A 15017-nucleotide genomic window follows, 5' to 3' on the forward strand; every position below is an offset into this window, starting at 1 on the left:
GGTGCAGACCGTCCGGTTTGTACTGGTCCCACCTCCCCCACCGGTTCCAATGTCGCAGGAATTTGAATCCCTCCCTTCTGCACCACTCCTCAAGCCACATATTCATCTGAGCTATCCTGCTATTCCTACTCTGACTAGCACATGGCACTGGTAGCAATCCTGAAATTACTACCTTTGAGGTCCTTTTTAATTTAGCTCCTAGCTCCCTAAATTCGTCTTGTAGGACCTCATCCCATTTTTTACCTATATCATTGGTACTTATATGCACCACGACAACTGACTGTTCACCCTCCCCCTTCAAAATCTCCTGCAGCCACTCCGAGACATCCTTGATTCTTGCACTAGGGAGGCAACATACCATCCTGGAGTTTCGATTGCGGCCGCAGAAACGTCTATCTATTCCCCTTACAATAGAATCCCCTACCACTATAGCTCTCCCACTCTTTTTCCTTCCCACCTATGCAGCAGAGCCACCCATGGTGCCATGAACTTGGCTGCTGCTGCTCTCCCCTAATGAGTCATCCCCCCCAACAGTACCCAAAGTGGTGTATCTGTTTTGCGGAGGATTGCCGCAGCGGACGCCTGCACTACCTTCCTTCCACTGCTCTTCCTGTTGGTCACCCATCCCCTATATGGCTGTATAACCTTTATCTGCGGTGTGGCCAACTCACTAAATGTGCTATTCATGACATCCTCAGCATCGTGGATGCTTCAGAGTAAATCCACCCGCAGCTCCAGTGCTGCAATGCGGTCTGTCAGGAGCTGCAGCCGGATACACTTTCTGCACATGTAGTCGTCAGGGACAATGGAAGCATCCCTGAGTTCCCACATAGCACAGGAGGAGCATGACACGTATCTGAGCTCTCCTGCCATGACTTAACCCCTAGATTAACTTAATTTAGCAACAACAATGATAAAGGTTACCTGCTGATAAAGGAAAAGAAAAAGAAAAACTACTCACCAATCACTTACCCCCTTGGCTGTGATGTCACCCTTTGATTTCTTTCTACTTCTTTGCTTTCTCTCCCTGCTGCAGCTGCACCAGCTGCCCTCCCCAAGGTGCCGCTCCACCTCCTCGATGTCCCGCTGGCCTCCCGACGACGTTGGGCCTTTTATAGGCCTCCCCACGCTGCCGCTCCGCCTCCTCGATGCACTTCCTCCACTCTTAGTGCTGCAGTGGCAACCTAAGTGATGTGAGATGTCCTGGATTAGGTTTGAATCCACATCACTCTGACTGAGAGACAAGTGTGCTACCAAATGAGTTGATTTAGCTTCTTACACCATGATTAACGTTTTTAGTGGCCTTACAGTTGTGCTTTGGTTATACGAATGAATCTACAAACTGATGATTTTTTAAAAATTGCACTGCGTTTGTAGTATTTGTATAAAATGAAAGCTCTGGAGTAATAGTATAGGTTACCTTTGTCTCAAAATATGTGTTTCAGAAAATATATGGGAGTGCCTGAGTAAGAATGTAACTTTAACCAGAGATTGTGTTTGACAAAGCTCATAATTTGCTGGCACAGCAGTAGGCGTGGTGAGATAATATTTGTCTTTTGCAGCATAACACACAATAATGTTAATGAGTGCAGCTAAAGGTTATGATTTGTACAAACAAAATACCACTTCTATTGTATCTAAAAGCTACTGTTAAACCACAGTAAGTTGGACTTCATCCCATTTTCAGAAAATGTAGCCAAGTTAGTAAGTACATCCAGCTTTTATTTTACAAGTTTCATCTGTAAATTATTTACCTGACACAATTTACTTGGAAACTGCCTTGTTAAAGCAGAATTCCTTCAATTTGTATGGACAGCATTTTGTAGCTCAGTGCATAATGGTTGCAGTTAAAAACTCAATCTATCCTTGGTTTGGTACCGCAGTGATTTTGTTCATTTGTACACTGTGCTACAATGTGATGGAGGTGAACTTGTTTTCCCTTGAAATTTCCCCATGCAGTGAGTTATCAACCTCAGGCTATATGTGGAAGGCAACACACAAAGGTGAGATATGGAAAGGAAATGCTTCTGCTGAGGAAGGGTGAGAAAATAGGACAGTGAGTCAACCTGTGTCACAGTTACAGAATTCTGTTGAAAGGAGCATCACCAGAGACCTGAGGAAAGGCCATCAGTTGAGCAGTGAAGCATGGCTTAGACATTTTTTTTTTTAAGTTGGGGGGAATGTTAAAAGCTGAACCTCTCATATCAGAAAACTTGATGGCATTATTACAACAATGTGTTAAAATGTCTATAGTTAGAAGAATTAAACAAAAAAGAAATTAAGCATAAAGGTATAAACATAGAGGTTGTTTACTAAAATACATGATCAGAAACACTAAATGGCATGAGCTTAAAAAAATGTGACAAACACAATTCTACCTGTTAAGTGTGTACGCGTCTCTTGTGATTCACTGTAACAGTGATCCCAATGCTGTCAGACACTTCATTTGGAGAAAGAGAGGGAGAGATGCAATAAATCTGGAAATTACCTATGATGTTATGCTTGAGGATGCTTGAATAATTCACTTTATATAACATTATTAAGTTCCCACTTCCATTATGGGATTGAGTTTGTTTCTGTTTTGCAGATAAGAGGGTTGAAATTGCCTGTTAACACTGGAAAGCAGCAGCCATGCTGCGGAGTGCAATGGCCGCTGACTTTTCGTGTAATGGCCGCCATTATCAAAACTCCACTCCTGCGGTATCCTGGCAGTGACCCGCTTCCGCACCCCCCCACCCCCCCACCACGCCACTGCTGCCAATCCATGCTAAATGCTTCATCGCAGTGCGCACCGCCGATCTACCTCCCCGCCCCCACCCCGACAGCGAAATTCCGCTGTGAAAATCTTCGGCCCGCCCGGCGGTGCCAAAATCTGTTTTTCCCGGTGGTCCAGTGAGGCTGAGGCCTTCTGCAATGCCAGTGCGGCTTCCCTTAAAGGGGAGGATGCACTGCTGCTGCTGCCATGTTTTTTGTTGGCAGCCGACAATTATGCCCCCGGGGCTGGAGGAGATTACAGAGATAGGGAGGGGCAGGGCAATTGAGGGATTTGAAAACAAGGATGAGAATTTTGAAATCGAGGCATTGCTTAACCAGGAGTCAATGTAAGGCAGTGAGCACAGGGGCGATGGGTGAGCGGGACTTGGTGCAAGTTAGGACACGGGAAGCCGAGTTTTGAATGACCTCAAGTTTACGTAGGGTAGAATGTGAGAGGCCAACCAGGAGTGCATTGGAATAGTCAACTCTAGAGTTAATAAAGGCATGGCTGAGGGTTTCTGCAACGGATGAGCTGAGGCAAGGGCAGGCAATGTTACGGAGGTGGAAATAAGCGGTCTTTGTTATGCTGCGGATCTGTTGTCGGAAGCTCATTTCCGGGTCAGATATGACACCAAGGTTGCGAACAGTCTGGTTCAGCCTCAGACAGGAGTTGGGGAGCGGGATGGTGTCAGTGGCTCGGAAACGGAATTTGTATGGAGCGAAAACAATGGCTTTGGTCTTCCCAATATTTAATTGGAGAAAATTTCTGCTCAGTCAGAACTGGATGTCAGACAAGCAGTTACACAATTTAGAGACTATGGACGGATCGAGGGAAGTGGTAGTGAGTTGGGTGCCATCAGCGTACATGTAGAAACTCACACTGCGTTTTCGGATGACATCGCCAAGGGGCAGCATGTAGATAGGAAATAGGAGGGGGCCAAGAATAGATCCTTGGATGACAGCAGAGGTAACGATGTGGGAGCTGGAATTGAAGCCATTGCAGTAGATTCTCTGGCTATGATTACATAGATAAGAGTGGAACGAGGCAGGTGCAGTCCCACCCAACTGAACGACGGTGGAGAGGCGTTGGAGAAGGATGGAGTGGCCAACCATGTCAAAGGCTGCAGGCAAGTCAAGAAGGACAATGGAAGTATAATTTACCTTTGTCACAGTCACAAAGGATGTCATTTGTGACTTTGATGAGAGCCATTTCGATACTGTGGCAAGGCCGGAAACCTGATTGGAGGGATTCAAATATGGAGTTGCGGGAAAGATGGGTATGTTTCTGGGAGGTGACCCTCAATCAACGTAACAAAAACATTATCTGGTCATTATCACATTGTTGTTTGTGGGAGCTTGCTGTGTGCAAATTGGCTGCCGTATTTCCAACATTACAACAGTGACTACACTTCAAAAAGCATTTAATTGGTTGTAAACGCTTTGAGACACCCGTTGCTTGTGAAAGGCGCTATATAAATCTAAGTAGGAAAAATAAAAAAGCAAATTATTATTTAACTGGGGAGAGATTACAGAATGCTGCGGTACAGAGAGATCTGGGGGTCCTTGTACATGAAACTCAAAAAGTGAGCATTTAGGTACAGCAAGTAATTAGGAAAGCAAATGGAATATTAGCCTTTATTGCAAGGGGGATGGAGTATAAAAAAAAGGAAGTCCTTCTACAACTGTACAGGTGTTGGTGAGAGCACACCTGGAGTACTGCATACAGTATTGGTCTCCTTATTTAAGGAGTAATATACTTGCACTAGGTTCACTAGGTTGATTGCTGAGATGAAGGGGTTGTCGGATGAAGAAAGGATGAGCTGGTTGGGCCTATACTCATTGGAGTTTAGAAGACTGAGAGGTGATCTTATTGAAATGTATAAGATTCTGAGGGGGCTTGACAGGGTAGATGCGGAAAGGATGTTTCCTCTCGTGGGGGAATCTAGAACTAGGGGGCATAGTCTCAGAATAAAAGCGTCGCCCATTTAAAACAGAAATGACAAAGAATTTATTCTCTCAAAGGGCCATGAATCTTTGGAATTCTCTACCACATAGAGCTGTGGAGGCTGGGTCATTCAATATATTTAAGGTGGAAATAGAAAGATTTTTGAAGGATAAGGAAGTCAAAGGTTATGGGGAGAGGGCAGGAAGTAGAGTTGAGGACAAGATCAGATCAGCCATGATCTTACTGATGGTGGAGCAGGCACGAGGGGCCAGATGGCCTACTCCTGCTCCTATTTTTTATGTTCTTATTGTCTTTTTTTTCTCCCATGGCTCAGAGAATTTAACCAGAGAGTAAATCAGGAACGTCCCATTTCAATTCCTAGTCTGTCCTCAGATAGTTTGATCTCCAGTGGGATTGAGGTAGGGGTACCACAATTGCCATCAGAATCTCTGGATTAGGGAAGAGAATATTGGCCAGTGTTCCTGATCCTGGTAACTAAGCAGTGACCCCTTGGTGGAAAATGAACATGTGTGGATGTTGAGTGAGGACAAAATCTGGCATGGTTGTGACACTTATCATAGAAACATAGAAAATAGGTGCAGGCCCTTCGAGCCTGCACCACCATTCAATAAGATCATGACTGATCATTCACCTCAGTAACCCTTTCCTGCTTTCTCTCCATACCCCTTTATCCCTTTAGCCATAAGGGCCATATCTAACTCCCTCTTGAATATATCTAATGATATGCCATCAACAACTCTGCGGTAGAGAATTCCACAGGTTAACAACTCTCTGAGTGAAGAAGTTTCTCCTCATCTCGGTCCTAAATGGCTTACCCGTTACCCTTAAACTGTGACGCTGGTTCTGGACTCCCCCAACATCGGGAACATTCTTCCTGCATCTAACCTGTCCAGTTGCTTCAGAATTTTATATGTTTCTATGAGATCCCCTCTCATTCTTCTAAACTCCAGTGAATACAGGCCCAGTTGATCCAGTCTCTCCTCATATGTGAGTCTTGCCATCCCGGGAATCAGTCTGGTGAACCTTCGTTGCACTCCTTCAATAGCAAGAACGTCCTTCCTCAGATTAGCAGACCAAAACTGAACACAATATTCCAGGTGAGGCCTCACCAAGGCCCTGTACAACTGCAGTAAGACCCCCCTGCTCCTATACTCAAATCCCCTGGCTATGAAGGCGAACATGCCATTTGCCTGCTGCACCTGCATGTCAACCTTCAACGACTGATGTACCATGACACTCAGGTCTCGTTGTACCTCCCCTTTTCCTAATCTGTCGCCATTCAGATTATATTCTGCCTTCATGTTTTTGCCACAAAAGTGGATAACCTTTCATTTATCCACATTATACTACATCTACCATGCATTTGCCCACTCACCTAACCTGTCCAAGTCACCCTGCAGCCTCTTAGCATCCTCCTCACAGCTCATACCACCACCCAGCTTAGTGCCATCCGCAAACTTGGAGATATTACTCTCAATTCCTTCATCTAAATCATTGATGTATATTGTAAATAGCTGAGGTCCCAGCATTGAGGCCTGCAAGTCACTGCCTGCCATTCTGAAAAGGACCCATTTATTCCGACTCTCTGCTTCCTATCTGCCAACCAGTTCTCTATCCACATCAATACGTTACCCCCAATACCATGTGCTTTAATTTTTCACACCAATCTCTTGTGTGTGACCTTGTCAAAATCCTTTTGAAAGTCCAAATACACCACATTCACTGGTTCTCCCTTGTCCACTCTACTTGTTACATCCTCAAAATATTCTAGAAGATTTGTCAAGCATGCTGACTTGGACCAATCCTGTCACTTCTTTCCAAATGCGCTGCTATTTCATCTTTAATAATTGATTCCAACATTTTCCCCACTACTGATGTCAGGCTAACCGGTCTATAATTACCTGTTTTCTCTCTCCTTTTCTAAAAAGTGGTGTTACATTAGCTACCCTCCAGTCCATAGGAATTGATCCAGAGTCGATAGACTGTTGGAAAATGATCACCAATGCATCCACTATTTCCAGGGCCACTTCCGTAAATACTCTGGGATGCTGCCTATCAGGCCCCGGGGATTTATCAGCCTTCAATCCCATCAATTTCCCTAATACAATTTCCTGACTAATAAGGATTTCCTTCAGTTCCTCCTTCTCGCTAGACCATCGGTCCACTAGTATTTCCGGAAGGTTATTCGTGTCTTCCTTTGTGAAGACAGAACCAAAGTATTTGTTCAACTGGTCTGCCATTTCTTTGTTCCCCATTATAAATTCACCTGATTCTGACTACAAGGGACCTACGTTTGTCTTCACTAATATTTTTCTCTTCACATATCTATAGAAGTTTTTGCAGTCAGCTTTTATGTTCCCAGCAAGCTTCCCCTCATACTCTATTTTCCCCCTCCTAATTAAACCCTTTGTCCACCTCTGCTGAATTCTAAATTTCTCCCAGTCCTCAGGTTTGCTGCTTTTTCTGGCCATTTTATAAGCCTCTTCCTTGGATTTAACACTATCCCTACTTTCCCTTGTTCGCCACATTGAGCCACCTTCCCCGTTTTATTTTTACTCCAGACAGGGAATTGCTGAAGTTCATCCATGTGATCTTTAAATGTTTGCCATTGCCTGTCCACCGTCAACCCTTTAAGTATAATTCGCCAGTGTATTCTAGCCAAATCACATCTCATACAATCGAAGTTACCTTTCCTTAAGTTCAGGAACCTAGTCTCTGAATTAACTGTGCCACTCTCCATCTTAATAAAGAATTCTACCATATTATGGTCACTCTTCCCCAAGGGGCCTCGCACAACAAGATTGCTAATTAGTCCTTTCTCATTACACATCACCCAGTCTAGGATGGCCAGCCCTCTCTTCGACATGGTTCTTCGACATATTGGTCAAGAAAACCATCCCTTATATACTTCAGGAAATTCTCCTCCACCGTACTACTACCAGTTTGATTAGCCCAATCTATATGTAGATTAAAGTCGCCCATGATAACTGCTGTACTTTTATTGCACGCCTCCCTAATTTCTTGTTTGATGCCATCCCAAACGTCACTACTACTGTTTGGTGGTCTGTACACAACTCCCACTAGCGTTTTCTGCCCTTTGGCATTCCGCAGCTCTACCCATACAGATTCCACATCATCCAAGCTAATATCCTTCCTTACTATTGCGTTAATTTCCTCTTTAGCCAGCAACGTTACCCCACCTCCTTTTCCTTTCTGTCTATCCTTCCTGAATGTTGAATACCTCTGGATGTTGAGTTCCCAGCCTTGGTCACTCTGGAGCCATGTCTCCATAATCCCAATTATATCATATTCAATAATAGCTGCCTGCACAGTTAATTCGTCCAACTTATTATGAATACTCCTCGCATTGAGGCACAGAGCCTTCAGGCTTGTCTTTTTAACACACTTTGTCCCTTTAGACTTTTGCTGTAATTTGGCCTTTTTGATTTTTGCCTTGGGTTTCTCTGCCCTCCACTTTTACTTTTCTTCTTTCTATCTTTTGCTTCTGCCCCCATTTTAATTCCCTCTGTCTCCCTGCATAGGTTCCCATCCCCGTGCCATGTTATTTTAACCCCTCCCCAACAGCAAACACTCCTCCGAGGACATTGGTTCCGGTCCTACCCAGGTGCCGACCGTCCAGTTTGTACAGGTCCCACCTCCCCCAGAAACAGTTCCAATATCCCAGGAATTTGAATCCCTCCCTCCTGCACCGCTCCTTAAGTCACATATTCATCTTAGCTATCCTGCAATTTCCACTCTGACTAGCACTTTGAGGTCCTGCTTTTTAATTTCACTCCTAGCTCCCTTAATTCGTCTTGTAGGACCTCATCCCGTTTTTTACCTATATCGTTGGTACCTATATGCACCAGGACAACTGGCTGTTCACCCTCCCCCTCCAAAATGTCCTGCAGCCGCTCCGAGACATCCTTGACCCTTGCACCAGGGAGGCAACATAACATCCTGGAGTCTCGATTGCAGCCGCAGAAATGTCTATCTATTCCCCTTACAATAGAATCCCCTACCACTATAGCTCTCCCACTCTTTTTCCTGCCTTCCTGTGCAGCAGAGCCATCCATGGTGCTGTGAACTTGGCTGCTGCTGCCCTCCCCTGATGAGCCATCCCCCCCCAACAGCACCCAAGGCGGTTTATCTGTTTTGGAGGGGGATGACCGCAGGGGACCCCTGCACTACCTTCCTTCCACTGCTCTGCCTGATGGTCATCCATTCCTTATCTGCCTGAGTAACCTTTACCTGCGGTGCGACCAACTCACTAAGCGTGCTATTCACAACTTCCAGAGTGAATCCACGTGCAGCTCCAGTGCCACAATGCACTTCCTGCACATATCGTCGTCAGGGACACTGGAAGCATCCCTGGCTTCCCACATAACACAGGAGAAGCATGACACAGGTCTGGGCTCTCCTGCCATGACTTAACCCTTGAAGGAATAACCCAGAAATACTCCCTGTTGAACTTCAGCCATGAAGAATGCCCACTTGGGCAAGGTACCAGAGGGTGCTTATGGAACTTCACCTCAGCATTGAGGCCGAAATGCACCCCCGCCAGAAACGGGTCGCACCTACTATTTTTGATGTGTTTTGGTCTTCAAAATGAATGCGGCGGCCCATCTTGCGAATTTCAGCTCTTTGTCGTTTTTTTTCGAGTGGTATAGAAGTCGGTCATAATGGGGATGGAAGTAGGGGCGGAAACGGAGAAACCGTCATAATGGTGCCGGAAGTGGAAGCGGGTTGGACTCTCCACCGCTGACAGTCATCAGCACCGGGCTGATGACATAATCACGCTGTCATGTCAACACGTCTCTCCCCTTCAGTTAAAGGGGAGAGCCACTGCGAGCTCTGCAGCTTTTTAAGTTTTGTCCACTGGGCCACCAGAGAGGGTTTCGGCCGGGCCAATGGCCTGGCACCCAAGAGTGGGTGCAAGGCTCCTGTTGGCAGTCCGGCCGAACCCAGGGACATAATTGTCGGGCCGACCTGGCAGTCGGCCGACAAAAAAAAATAAGATGCTGGCCGCGGCAATGCGCCCTCCCCTTTAATGGAGGCCGCACCGCCATTTTACACACAGTGCAAACACAGTGCACCAACAGAAAAAATTGTTGGGAGCATCGTGCGGCAGCTGGAAGATTTTCTCCGGTGAATTTTGCTTGCGGTGGTGCACGTTTGATGACGCCTGTAGGAGGTTCGGCAGCAGTGGGGCGGAAGTGGGGGGAGCGGGGCGGATATGGTGACCGCCAGAAAAACCACCATTGGGAATTTTGCAAGCAGCGGCTATTCGATTACAAATCGGCGACCATTCAACGCCGCCATGTGGTCGCCACTTTCCGTCGGTAACAGGCCTTATTAGGAAGGCTGAATTTCAGCCCCATTGTCTTCAGTGGGGTGTGGGAGGCAGGGGGAGGGGAAAATTGATAAGAAAAAAAATTAATACAGGGTATGTATATTGGTCAGGATACTGCCACAGCACATTGCAGCAGCACTCTAGTTGCTGGACATTGATTTCATCCTCCGTTACAATAAATTTTTGATCTCAGCTGTGTTGCTATGCAGAGAATTAGCACTTCCCTGCAGGGAAGGAGGGGAATTGGACAGGGATTACTCTTGTGCTCATTCCAGGGATTTCTAGTTTGTGTGGACCTTCCTTGAAGTGTGGGGCCAGAAAAGGAAAGCCAGCATTACAATTTTTACATAATCACATGCACAAGCCAATTGAATTTGTGTTGCTCTGAAATTCGTTCTGCAACATAAAAGGGCAAATTCTAGAATATTGGCAGCAAGGATTTCTGGGTCAGCAAGTTTCTACAGTGAATAGTTGTGTCATATAAAGCAAGAAGGTCTCTGGTTCAATACCCAGCCATTGTAACAGATACAGATGCTCTTCATTAGTTCATATTTTATACACCGGTTAGCCTGACATCGGTAGTGGGGAAAAGTGGAATCAATCATTAAGGATGAAATAGCAGCGCATTTGGAAAGCAGTGACAGGATCGGACCAAGTCAGCATGGATTTATGAAAGGGAAATCATGCTTGACGAATCTTCTGGAATTTTTTGAGGATGTAACTAGCAGAGTGGACAAGGGAAAACCAGTGGATGTGGTGTATTTGGACTTTCAAAAGACTTTTGACAAGGTCCCGCACAAGAGATTGGTGTGCAAAGTCAAAGCGCATGGTATTGGGGATAATGTACTGACGTGGATAGAGAACTGGTTGGCAGACAGGGAGCAGAGAGTCGGGATAAACGGGTCCTTTTCAGAATGGCAGGCAGTGCCGCAGGGCTCAGTGCTGGGACCCCAGCTCTTTACAATATACATAACGATTTAGATGAAGGAATTGAGAGTAATATCTCCAAGTTTGCAGACGACACTAAGCTGGGTGGTGGTGTGAGCTGTGAGGAGGATGCTAAGAGGCTGCAGGGTGACTTGGACAGGTTAGGTGAGTGGGCAAATGCATGGCAGGTGCAGTATAATGTGGATAAATGTGAGGTTATCCATTTTAGGGGCAAAAACACAAAGGCCAAATATTATCTGAATGGCTGCAGATTAGGAAAAGGGGAGGTCCAACGAGACCTGGGTGTCATGGTTCATCAGGCACTGAAAGTGGCATGCAGGTACAGCAGGCGGTGAAGAAGGCAAATGGTATGTTGGCCTTCATAGCTAGGGGATTTGAGTATAGGTGCAGGGAGGTCTTACTGCAGTTGTACAGGGCCTTAGTGAGGCCTCACCTGGAATATTGTGTACAGTTTTGGTCTCTTAATCTGAGGAAGGACGTTCTTGCTATTGAGGGAGTGCAGCGAAGGTTCACCAAACTGATTCCAGGGATGGCTGGACTGTCATATGAGGATCAACTGGGCCTTTATTCACTGGAGATTAGAAGGATGAGAGGGGATCTCATAGAAACGTATAAAATTCTGATGGGACTGGACAGTTTAGATGCGGAAAGAATGTTCCAGATGTTGGGGAAGTCCAGAACCAGGGGACATAGTCTTAGGATAAGGGGTAGGCCATTTAGGAGTGTAATGAGGAGAAACTCCTTCACTCAGAGAGTTGTTAACCTGTGGAATTCCCTGCCGCAGAGAGTTGTTGATGCCAGTTCATTGGATATATTCAAGAAGGAGTTAGATATGGCCCTTACAGCTTAGGAGATCAAGGGGTATGGAGAGAAAGCAGGAAAAGGCTACTGAGGGAATGATCAGCCATGATCTTATTGAATGGCCTACTCCTGCACCTATTTTCTATGTTTCTATGTTTCTATGTAATATTAATATAAGTAAGCCACAACACATGTTCCATAGTAAATGAGCTAGATAAATGCAGTTCACATTTGTTAATTAGCATCACTGTTGTCAATAAGTTAGACATTTAAATACTTTCAAGTCTGAAGTCACAGTAAAATCTGTCACACAGAATAACAAAATCCTAATTATGAATCCAGGAGGCCGAACTAAAATCCATCAGTTCCTCAATACTGTGGTAAGTGGACTTTTCAAAGTCATTGTAAGGAAGCTGTCAGGCTTATGTGTCTAACACCCAATTCTGTACCAACAGCTACTGTGAAGCCATTCAGAAAAACTGGAGTAAGGTACCTGAAGACTAGCATCTCTCTGACTGAGTCTGAATCAAATTATATCAGAATTTCACTTGATGCTAATTATCATGCTGACTGGATTAATTCCATCAAAATCTTCTTTCACCTTTTCTGTCAAAAAGGTAGCCATTATTGCCAGGTAATTCACTTTGAAACAATGTTATGCATGCAAATTCTAGAATTCAGTAACAGCAGATCTCGAAGAATCAAATCACAATTCTATTTCTGTACACACCAGGATTGTCAAGACCCACCACAACCATTTGTTAAAGTATGTTTTTTTCCGTCAAAGAAACCTACCCTGTCTGTTGATTTGTGCCTTACTACATAATAAGTAGGATTCTGAATGTTGAAATGCCTCATCTAACTGATTAGAACTCTTCAAAATGATCATTGCTGTTTGCTTCCAAACTAAAGAATACAGGACTATCAATAAATGGCACTGAAGATTTGAATAACATGCTGATCAGTAATCAGTTTGATTTCTGTATTGTTTTGTAGTCCACGGCTTGGTTACGCTTTAGGGTTCAGTCATTCAATTTAAAAATTGATGGCAAACTATTGAAACATTTTCCCATATTTAACAATTTTATGTAAAAATAATGGAATCACAGGGAAGATTTTGTAGTGAAATTAAGGGTCAGGTGAATTACCTAGGATTACATAGGATATACAACACAGAAACAGGCCATTCGGCCCAACCAATCCATGCCGGCGATAAGGCGCCACTCAAGCCTCCTCCTGTCTTTCCTCATCTAACTTTATATCCCTCTATTCCCTTCTCCCTCATATACTTATTCAGCCTCCCATTAAATGCAACTATACTAATCGCTTCAACCACTCCTGTGGTAGCAAGTTCCACATTCTCACCACTCGCTGGGTAAAGAAGTTTTTTCTGAATTCCCTATTTGATTTCTTGGTTACTATCTTATATTGATGGTCCTAGTTTTGCTCTTCCCCACAAGTGGAAACTATGTCTGTATCTCCTGTATCAAATCCTTTCATAATTTTAAAGACCTCGATTAGATCACCCCCCAGCCTTCTCTTTTCAAGAGAAACGAGACCCAGCCTGTTCATCCATTCCTGATAGGTATACCCTTGCATTTCTGGTATCATCCTTGTAAATCTTTTTGGTACTCTCTCCAGTGCCTCTATATCCTTTTTATAATATGATGACCAGAATTTACGCAGTACTCCAAGAATGGTCTAACTGAGGTTCAATACAGGTTTAGCATAACTTCGATACTTTTCAATTCAATCCCTCTCGAAACAAACCCCAGTGCTTGGTTTGCATTTTTATGGCCTTGTTAACCTGTGTCGCTACTTTCAGTGATTTATATATTTGTACTCTGAGATCCCTTTGCTCTTCTACCCCATTTAGATTCGTATTTTCCAAGTAATATGTGACCTCCCTATTTTTCTTTTCCAAAATGTAATACCTCACATTTATCTGTGTTGAATTTCATTTGCCAATTATATGCACATTCTTCAAGATTATAAATGTCTTCTTGTAATTTGTTGCAGTCCTCCTCAGTATTGACAATTGCCACCCCCCAATTTGGTATCATCTGCAAATTTCGAAATTGTGTTTTTGATTCCAAAGTTTAAATCGTTAACAATAGTCCCGGCACTAATCACCACTGGAACACCACTACCTACTTTCTGCCACTCTGAATAGTTACCCTTTACCCAGACTCTCTGCTTTCTGTGTTGACGCCAGCTAGTTATCCATTCTGCTACTTGTGCCCTGACTCCACATGTCTGACCTTATTCATTAGTCTATTATGTGGTACCTTAGCAAAGGCCTTTTGAAAATCTAGTTAAATTACATCTATTACATTACCCATGAATACTCTCTCTGTTACGCCGTCAAAAAATTCAGTTCAAGCAAGACTTTCCCTTTTGAAATTCATTTTGGTTTCTAGATGTTCTTCTACTTTCTCCTTTAGTAGGGATTCCATTATTTTCCTACCAGCGATGTTAAGCTGACTGGTCTATAGTTCCCTGGACATCTTCTATCTCCCTTCTTAAATATAGGTATTACATTAGCTATCTGCCAGTCCTCTGGCACTACACCTTGTTCTAACGAATTATTAAATATGTGTAGTAATGCTTCTGCTATCTCTTCCCTAGATTCTTTTAAAATCGTAGATGTAAACGGTCCAGACCAGGGTTTTTTTCTTCTTTGAATTTGATTAGTTTATTTAATAGGCCATAAATCCCAGCCTCCCGGGCCCTTACGAAGTTTCTACGGACCCTGGAAGACATCGGAAAAGCCGGTTTTCAGCGCGCAATGCACATGCGCTGAAAACCGGCTTTTCCGATCTGTCAAACTGGAGCTTGACAGATCATCTGCAGATTGGGAGCGAGGATATTTGCTTGGGCAAGATTGAGGGATTTATGCATATTTTGCCCAGCAAATGTCCTCAAAATTCTTGCACCTGATAAAAGCAGGCGCATAGCCTATTTTTACAGGCGCAAGTGTTTTAAAACATACATAAACACAATAAAATGAAATTAAATAAACACATTTTATTGTTAAAAACTCTGCCCACTATGGTAAGTTTATTTAAAACTATAATTTAAAAAACTTTTAAAAATCGGATACATTTTTTTTGATAAGACATTAATAACTTTAATTTAAATGAATCTTAAATATGTAGTGTATATTTTCTATTTTTTATTAGTGTTTGGGGAGGG

General features: G+C 44.0%; 1 protein-coding gene across 1 annotated transcript in view; it reads right to left on the reverse strand.

Annotated features, from left to right (window-relative positions):
- Positions 1–977: 977 nt before the first annotated feature.
- lrrc2 (leucine rich repeat containing 2) overlaps positions 978–15017 on the reverse strand; it is a 136533-nt gene continuing 122493 nt past the window's right edge. The window contains exon 10 of the transcript XR_011593421.1: positions 978–1184. The gene's annotated coding sequence lies outside the window, so the exon portion shown is untranslated. The remainder of the gene's footprint in view (positions 1185–15017) is intronic.

This window comes from Pristiophorus japonicus, chromosome 1 (assembly GCF_044704955.1).
Source record: "Pristiophorus japonicus isolate sPriJap1 chromosome 1, sPriJap1.hap1, whole genome shotgun sequence".
Classification (NCBI taxonomy): domain Eukaryota; kingdom Metazoa; phylum Chordata; class Chondrichthyes; family Pristiophoridae; genus Pristiophorus; species Pristiophorus japonicus.